A 9,605-nucleotide genomic window follows, 5' to 3' on the forward strand; every position below is an offset into this window, starting at 1 on the left:
TTGTGAAGTTTTGGCTGCCTTCACTGGGTCGTGCACACCTGCCGCCCATTTACCTTCTGTCCCTCCTATTGGAACATCTATATGGTATCCTACCCTCCTTGGTTTTATTTGTAGGCTTAGTCCCAAGAGAGGAGCATTTTGAGAGGTAGGGAACTCAGCTTTCCCAGGTGAACTCAGCTTTCCCAGTTAAGATACACCACCTGGTATTAATGTTAGGACCCATCTGAGAGCTTGGTCACCTGGACGTTGGTAGATGGGCCAATGTAATTTGATCAAATTATATACTAAGAACCTTGCATTATTTAATGTGGTTAGATTATAGGTATGCATACCTCTGATAGTAAATTTACTTTGCGTGCTGTTGCTGTTTTTGGTTTCTGCTTCTACTAGATGACTAGTATAGGTGGGTGGCAGTCCAGTTTTGATTGAATATGTGACTGACCCTTGTTGACCTATGGTGCAGGCTAAAAAGATGGATCGAGGTATGCTATTGAGCACCCTAGATAGTTCAGTCTGGGCTGATACAAAATATCCCTATGCTGCATTCACACGGTTTTCACGCCGAGCCGATATACGTCGTCCTCATCTGCATGGGGGGGGGGGGAGATGGAAGAGCCAGGAGCAGGAACTGAGCTCCCGCCCCCCTCTCTCCCCCTCTGCACTATTTGCAATGAAAGGAGGTGGGGCGGGGCTAAGTTCTGAGAATTAGCCCCACCCCATCCCGCCTCTCCCCATTGCAAATAGTGCAGAGGGGCAGAGAGGGGGGCGGGAGCTCAGTTCCTGCTCCTGGCTCTTCCATTCCCCCCCCCCCCCCCCCCATGCAGATGAGGACGACGTATATCGGCTCGGCGTGAAAACCGAGCCGATATACGTTCGTGGGAATGCAGCCTATGACTGTATCAGTCATGAAATTAAAGGGATAGTTAGTAGCCTGTATTAAGCTCAGTACATAATTAACCACTGCACCTAATTAGGCTAGAGGGAGGTCAAATAATGATTTATACCACAGTAATGTCCCCTAATTGGGAAGATAAAATGCACTGTGTAGGATGAAATTGCTTAAACCAGTGTATTTTCCCAAAAGGAGAGTTGGATTTACTGGGTAAGCATGCCTTAATATATTATGGATAGACCGCTCAATGGTTAATGGCATATCGTTATGCCTGTCAAGTTGTAATTACTGAGCCAATACCCTATCTATTTCTATAGCATCTATAGATTAGATAAGTATCCAGCCTGACCTAAGCTTAAAGGGGTTGTCCCGCGAAACAAAGTGGGGGTATACACTTCTGTATGGCCATATTAATGCTCTTTGTAATGTACATTGTGCATTAATTATGAGCCATACAGAAGTTATTCACTTACCTGCTCCGTTGCTAGCGTCCTCGTCTCCATGGTGCTGTCTAATTTTCAGCGTCTAATCGCCCGATTAGATGCGCTTGTGCAGTCCGGTCTTCTCCGTGTTGAATAGGGCCGCTCGTGCTGGAGAGCGCTCCTCGTAGCTCCGCCCCCGTCACGTGTGCCGATTCCAGCCAATCAGGAGCTGGAATCGGCAATGGACCGCACAGAAGACCTGCGGTCCACCGAGGGTGAAGATCCCGGCGGCCATCTTCGCAAGGTAAGTAAGAAGTCACCGGAGCGCGGGGATTCAGGTAAGTACTATCCGGTTTTTTTTTTCAACACATGCATTGGGTTTGTCTCGCGCCAAACGGGGGGGCTATTGAAAAAAAAAAAACCCGTTTCGGCGCGGGACAACCCCTTTAACTGGTAGAAATACAAACTAGTGGATATAGAGCTGTTGTTACAGAGACATAGCCTCCGACCTTGATGGTAGGATGTGGCATAATGAGATAGGTAGAATGATCCTGTGTTATATAGGCCGATAACTCCTCCCTAGGGGAGGAGTATCGCTGGTCACCCCCATTAGCAAATGTCAATATGAGAACAACACTCGTCTCATGTGTAATCAGGAGCAAAACACAGTTCTTTAATTGTATATGCTATAGATAAGTATCAAAGACGTTTTACATGCTTGCTGATTGTGCATATAAGCAAAACCAGTAGCTGATTACTTATGGGCCCGTATCGCTCATGTAGTCCCGTTGCCTCGGAGATGATACGCCGCAACGAGCCCCCAGTGCCCGCATGCATATTGGTATGGTGCCACAGAGTCAGTTGCTGTGCCTAACGCTACCGGATCCCCCCCTCCCGATAGCATCATAAGGTAGATAGCATAATCCTGAGTTGCTCGGGAAGAGAGGTGGGCGTGTTTAGACTGAAGCGCCCAGGGAACTCCGTTCATGTGACTGTCTGATGTCGTAGAAATTACAAGAACGTCGGATGGCATGTATTGTATTTCAGCATGAGTTCAGTAGCGCTGAGCGATTCCAGCGACCCCATTGGTTGTTGGGTACACCCCCCCCTTCGGAGATGTGCACGAGTGTTAGTTCACGAGACCTCGCGAAGCCCCGCACAGGCCGTGACATAACCGCTAGCAGCTTCATAGGAGGGTCGGCGGCACCCTGCAGCGCCTGCCAGCGTTACAGCGCTTCCGGTCACTTAATGTACTCAGACGGGTTCTGAGCACCGACTGTCCGCACCGATCCAGCCTTCTATAATAAGACACGCGGGATGTAGTGGATCTGCCGATCAGGATATACTTCTAACAGCCTTATGATTGAAGGGTGGATCGGTGTGGACGGTCGGGGGGTCACAGCATGGTACCCGGGAGTCGCTGTGCTGATCTCACAACAGGGAACAGCAGCAGCCTGCAAGAGGTTCATAACATTCGGCCAACAGAGTACAAGTTGCCGACCCTCCTACGGCCCTGCTACCGCGGGGTCTTCGTGAGGTAGCAGTTGCGCATGCCCCCCTCCCCCACGGGCCTCGTGAACTAGCACTCGTGCACATCTCCAAAGGGGGGGGGGGGGTGTACCCAACAACCAATGAGGTCACTGGAATCGCTCAGTGCTATTGAACTCCTGCTGAAATACAATATGGGCTCCTTCCCACGAACGGATTTTTGCTGCGTTGCGCGCAGCTATTAGGTTCTATTGAACCTAATAGCTCAGGGCTCACGGTGCAGAATTCCGCACCGTAAAATCACCCGTCCTCACCCGCGGCATGCTCTATTTGCCGCTGGTGTACGCTGGTATACGCACGCACGGACGGCTTCCATTGCAGTCAACGGAAGCCGTCCATCACTCTATCTTCCGCTGTAGCACAGCGGAAGATAGCGTGAAACCGCTTTCCCGGCCGGCGCATCATGTGACGCTGTGGGCGTGTCATATGACGCGGCCGGCATGTCACATGACCGGCGGCGCTTCACACGCTTTATTGCACATGCGCGCCGAAGCCGGCCTATATGCAGTAGGCTGCGGGTTGCTGGTTGTGAATAACATTCCGGAGAGGTTTGGCCGGAGGACAAGAGCAGAGAGAGTATAAATATAGGAACTGTAGAACACAGAGAACAACAAGTGTTTACTGGTCATCGGTGCCGGATGTCAGCGGGTGATACAGAACTAGCGGCCACTTCTCTCCTTGCTGTACTCCTCCGCCTGCTGTCCTGTAATGTCTGTGACTTCTCAATCTTTGCCCTCCCTGCTGACTGCATCCTGTACCTCCACTATAGCAGAGCTGCCGGCCGTCACTCCTGGGGCTGTTAGGGCTGCTACACTACATTAACGCTGCGGTTTTAGTGCAAATGTCAGTGGGACTTTCTAATGTTATGAATGCATCACAAGTTTGTACTTCTGCGATTTTTGTGCGTTTTTAACCTTAGAAAGTCCCACTGACGTTCGCACTAAAAAAACGCAGCGACATCGCGATGACAAGTGTGAAGCCCCCTCACTGTACTTAGGGTTATTAAGTGTTGTTTTAGTACATTATATGGTGCCGTATATCGTACCAGTGAGAAATACAACTCGTCCCGCAGAAAACATCTATGTGGGTGGAGAAGAAAAGGAGATGGGATTTTTTTTTTTTGAAGGAGAAAAGAAAAAACAAGTAAAAATGAAAAAAGGGCCGGTGCTTAAGGGGTTAAACACTCAGGGTTTCACAAATTAATGTGAAACACTGAAGGAGAAGTGAAAGCTTGAACGATGATCTGCCTGTCTGTAGAGCCGGGAGACACCGAGAGCACTGATCACATGATGGGAGAGCAGACACTTACCGAGGACCGTCGACATCAGCGAGAAGACGTCAGTACACACTGCGGGACTGTCACATCAGGTTAGGAGAGGAGCAAGAACACGGCTGTCAGGGAAAACTGGTACACAGTCAGCTGCTCTGAGGTTGGGGATTGTTCGCAAACAACCTCTCTGTTATTCACAAACAGTGAGGATACCGGAGCTGCAGGCAGTATACACAACTAGTGACCGAGGAGGTAACAACAGAGTTCAGCAATCATCAGTGCAGGAGTCAGCGGATGACACAGAACTATTCTCACACTCCTCTCTCACTTGTAGGATTTTTAGCCACTGACTCGTTAGGCTAATTTCACAGGGACTAGTGTGATATCAGGCTGTGATATAAGCTCAATTTCATGCTCGCCAACGTGCAATTTCCTCGCAGATTTTAGGCGTTTTTGTATCAGTCACATTACTTCAGGGAAGTACCTACCACATGGTGCGATGCTGCCACTGCCTCATTAAACATTGGGCGATGCGAGGGCACGCCCAAAGATAGGGCATGCTGCAATTGTTTCCCCACATTGCAACATTGCACCACATGGGGTTTATATTCATGCGAGAATCTCAGTTGTGTAAAAAGAACCTATGTGACTCTCTCTCCCCCCCCCCCCCCCCAGTGCAGTTCATCTATTACCCCCCCCCCCCCCCCCCCCCCCCCAGTGTATACCGGGGAAGTCCATCTGTTACCCCATGCTTCATTGATGAGATTTCTGCTTTGCCCCCCGTTGTCCCATATGACCCACGCTGGTAGTAATGGGGGTCTCATAGAAAGTGACTTCTGTAGAATTCAGCAGATCACATTGGAGTACCGGAGAGCGGACCGCTACCGATATCTCAGCCATAAAGCAGAGCGTTAACGAACAGAAATGCAGTCCTAAGCTCTCACTCGTGACCTGAAGGTTGCACGTTCAATCTCCAATTGGGTCAGTTAGCCGGCTCAAGGTTGACTCAGCCTTCCATCCTTCTGAGCTCGGTGAAATGAGTAGCGCTGTGGAATAAGTTTGCGCTATACAAAAAAGATCCAATGAGGATTCCCAAAATTGACTTTTAAAGGGGTTGTCCGGCCATAAACATTAGGTCTCATTACTTCTGTTTGCCCAATGCAATGCACTTTGTAATATACATTGTGCATTGTAAATTAGGCAAACAGAAGTTATTCACTTACCTTTTGGACTGCCCCCCCCTGTGTTGCTCCTCGGTTGACATGGTTCCTGGTTCCGACAAGTCTCTTGTCCTCTTCTTGTCGGGACGACGGGGACACGCTTCTCCAGCACAGCTCTGCGCATGTGCAGAAGAACTTCAGCCGCTGGGAAGCTCAGTTCTGCCTGCAGGGGAGGCGTGGCTGCTGGCTCTTCATCTCCAAGGTAAGAATGAGTGGAGGAGCGGGCTCTCGCGGGGGGGTGGGGGGTGGAGAGGGAGAGATGGATGGATGTGTGCAGGGGGGGGGGGTGCAGTGATGTGTGTGTTCATGGTGTCTGGAGACCCGGCTGTCAGAAGTCCCGGGGGAAGGGGGGGGGGGGGGTGGAGAGGGAGAGATGGATGGATGTGTGCAAGGGGGGTGCAGTGATGTGTGTGTTCGTGGTGTCTGGAGACCCGGCTGTCAGAAGTCCCGGGGGAAAGGGGGGGTGGAGAGGGAGAGATGGATGGATGTGTGCAAGGGGGGAGGGGGGGTTGCAGTGATGTGTGTGTGTGTGTGTGTGCGTGTGTGTGCAGGGACCCGGCTGACAGAAGTCGGGGGGGGGGGGGGGTTGCTGTGGGAGGGGCACTATGAGGGCACGTGTGTGTGGGGAAATGTTTTGTTTTACTTTACTTTAGCAGGGTGGGGGGGCAGTAGGTAGCCTTGCAGTGGGGGGCTGCAGGAGAGTTCTCTCTCGGCTCTCCCCAGCCCATCTCCATTCACTATACACTCATGCCAGGTTTTATCCTGAACCATGAGTGTATAAGTGTCCCCTGGCTACAACCCCTCTGAGTATAGTATGCAGCAGGGGGCGGGGCCTGGGCGGGAGAGACTGTAGAGCAGTTCAATAGAGGTGGGCGTGTCGTGGGCGGGGCTAGGACGTGAGCTGAGGGAGGCCATGAAATCCTGCTTTTTCATGCCTCTTACTGCCATCGGGAGCGCGCACACAGAAGAGGGAGAGCGCACAGCATTGTGGGAAGGCAGCACAGAGGCGCCATCTTTGAAAGCTGCAGTGAACATCAGATTCTAAGGTAATAAACTGACATTGCAGCTGATCTGCCGGCCGGTTTGAGCCCCTGTATGCTGTGTGTTACTATCCTTACTGAAAGGGAAGCAGCAGCATTATAAAAATTTTTACCCTGTGTGGCCGGACAACCTTTAACTGTTCAAATATGGACTTGATGGCTCTTGTACCTAGGGGAACCATAAGAAGCTTCCTTGGAGCTCTCCTTAGGTCAGGGGAGTCACACTCATTTTTACCAAGGATCACATCAGCCTTATGGTTATCTGCAAAGGACCAATTATAATTGTAAGACCTTTATGAAGTAGTGACCCACCATAGTGCCACAGTAGTAATAGTGGCCCAATAGTAAATGCCCCCTATATTGGTGGCCAGAATAGTAGTAGTGCCCCCCATAGTGACCCCAATAGTAATAGTGTGCCCTATATTGGCTCTAGTAGCAATAAGTAACCCCCATAGTATTTCCAGTAGTAATAGTAGCCCCAGTAGTAAGTTTCCTCTTTACTAGGGGCCCCACTAGTAAGTGTCCCCTATATTGGCCACAGAAAGTGCCCTCCATAGTAGTTGCAATAGTAATAGCGACCCCCCCCCCCCCCCCCCTATTGGTTTCTGGTGGAGCAGCATCCCTACAGACATTCCACTCATCAGGCCTGCAGCCAGCCCAGCTGTGGCAGTGGCTGCTGAGTCTGTGGCCACTGACACCTCAGACTCTGAAAGAGAGAGATCAGCGGTCACAGACTCTGCATTGCCGCTGGACCGCTGCTGTGGGCTGGGGGAGGGGAATGTCTTTCAGATCTGCTGCATAAAAGGAGGTGGTGGACTGGATTTGCCCAGCGGGCCTTGTGTTTGACATGTGTGCCTCCAAGGAATCAGAGGAGCATGGACAGCCTTATAAGTCTCCTCACATCTTCTAGATGCTCTCCCTAAGGCTAAGGAATAATGATACCCTTCCCCACACCTTGTTGCAAGGCTTTTTAAAAGGTCAGACATTGACTTGCAGGAATTCTGCCTTCACATAGGCGGCGCTGTAGAGGCGTTGTTCTATTTTTCCATGTGCAGACAAGGAAGGGGAAGGTATAGTGGCCCAGAGTTAGTAGGGCCCCTCCATAATGTTACATGTCTGTCTCGTGCCATTGTCTTGTCAGTGTCTTATGTGTAGTATTCATCTGAGATGCGCTTTTGTGAGAAAAATCAGGTTTTAATTGGAAATAAATAAAAATCATATCGCATTTGCATGAAACTCAGATACATACTAGTTTCAGATGAGTGCGATGCAATTTTTACCACGTTTCTAGCAAATAACAGGTAAATTTCCTGCAATCTTGTGGAAAAATAGGACATACTGCAAGAGGAAAAACACCTGTGAAAATTAACTAATTGGAAACGATGGGTTAATACATCGCACGAGTTCAGTGCGTCGCACAAACGCATAGAACTAGTGCAGTTTTCTTGTCCGTGTAAATAAGCCATTAAAGAGAACCTGGGGTATTAGTGCAATATGTCTCCACCGGAAGCTAGGGGTTGACTGGGCTGAGCTACAGGTCATGCCCCTAGCTAACTATTGGCTATGCTCCACACACCTTTACTGAGGGCGCAGGGCTGGGCGTCACTTGCCTGCTCTGACTGTGATCCTGCTGGTGAAGATGGGAGAGCCGCCCATCTGCACTATATTCTACGCACCTCAAGACGCCCAAGTACAGCAGGTGATGAGAGAATGAGGAGGCGGAACAGCATCACAGAGCATGGAGCAGCATGAGCCGCTAAACTAACAGCGCTGAGGGTCCGGCCGTCACTGAAGACCGAACAGGTGCAGAGAGCAGGAGCCTGCAAGTAACATCATGCTGAGGGGCCAAGAGCCTCCATCACTGGAGACGGCACACCAGACTGTAGGAGGCCGCCAAGTGACAGCACCAGACAGCAGAAGTCTGAGTGCCATCATCCCCGTGTTCCTGCTTGTGGAGGACGGGCAGCAGCAGAAAGCAGGAGCCGGCGAGTAAGACATTTTATATATCTGAAATAAAGGTTATGTTGTAAGGGAATTTGTTTCCAGGATAAATGTCTTTCTGCCGCTGTGAAATATTCTTCTATCACTACCGGTGCGAAAATGTTAGAAAGCGTCCGGTCATTTAGGACCAAAACGCTCTGGTCATTAAGGGGTTAAGCTGCCATACACATTAGATGAATCGTGTGTCAGCCATAGTGACTGTCCTTGTACAATGTCATACAGATGACTACCTGAACGTTCTGGGTACCGTCCCATAATGCAGTAACCATGTAGGTGACGCCCCGTAGAAGTCTATGGGAGATGCACAATATGCTGCACAATTTCGTGAAAAGAAGATATCTGGACCTCATTAGGCTAAATAGCCTTTAAATTCACATCCATGGAAACAGGTCCTTCATGCCCAAAAATGTACAGCACAATGTGTCGTACACCCACAAAGCAACCTTGTTCATTGCGCAAATTTGTACTGCTGAGGTGAGAGTATTTGCGCATACGCTCTTCTGATGTCGCCCTTTGTTAAACAGTCTGACATTGACTTGCAGGAATTCTGCCTTCCACTAGGTGGCGCTGTAAAGGCATTCCATCTTCCCATCTGCAGTGCAAACAAGACATCTCCCTTCAGACAAGAAAGTCTTCTCCACCTTCTAGTTGCTCTCCATAAGGAGAAATGATACTCATCCTGACCCTGATAAGAACATGCATCAACAAATGGTGTTGTTATAAAGTACAACTCGTCCCGCACCCAGAAAAAAGTAAAATGTTAGGGGGTCTTTGATTGCAGCGATAAACTTTTTTTTTCTTAAGTGTGAAGAAGTTGCAAAAAAAAAACCCCTTTATAAATTTGGTATTGGCACAATCGTACCGCCTGCAGAGTTAGGCCGGCTTCACACGACTGGGTCGGATTCCGCATGCGGGATTCCACAGCAGGTTCCAGCAGTGAAGCCGGCAGGTGACCCCGCATACCTGTGGTCTCTGCATTGCATATGATCGCGGTGGCACGCTGTCTGTCATGCACAGTCCAGATTTTATTTTTCAATACTTGTATTTCCCGCGCCATTGTTTAGAGATGACGCGGGTATCCGCAGCCCAGAAGCAATGTTAATGGTGTATGGGCTGCAGGTTGCACGCCTCTATGGACTTCAATGGAGGCTGTCTGCAGCAAAATAAAGCATGCTGCGATTTTTTTTTTTCCTCTCGGCTTGTGGAATACGC

This window comes from Eleutherodactylus coqui, chromosome 4, assembly GCF_035609145.1.
Source record: "Eleutherodactylus coqui strain aEleCoq1 chromosome 4, aEleCoq1.hap1, whole genome shotgun sequence".
Classification (NCBI taxonomy): Eukaryota; Metazoa; Chordata; class Amphibia; order Anura; family Eleutherodactylidae; genus Eleutherodactylus; species Eleutherodactylus coqui.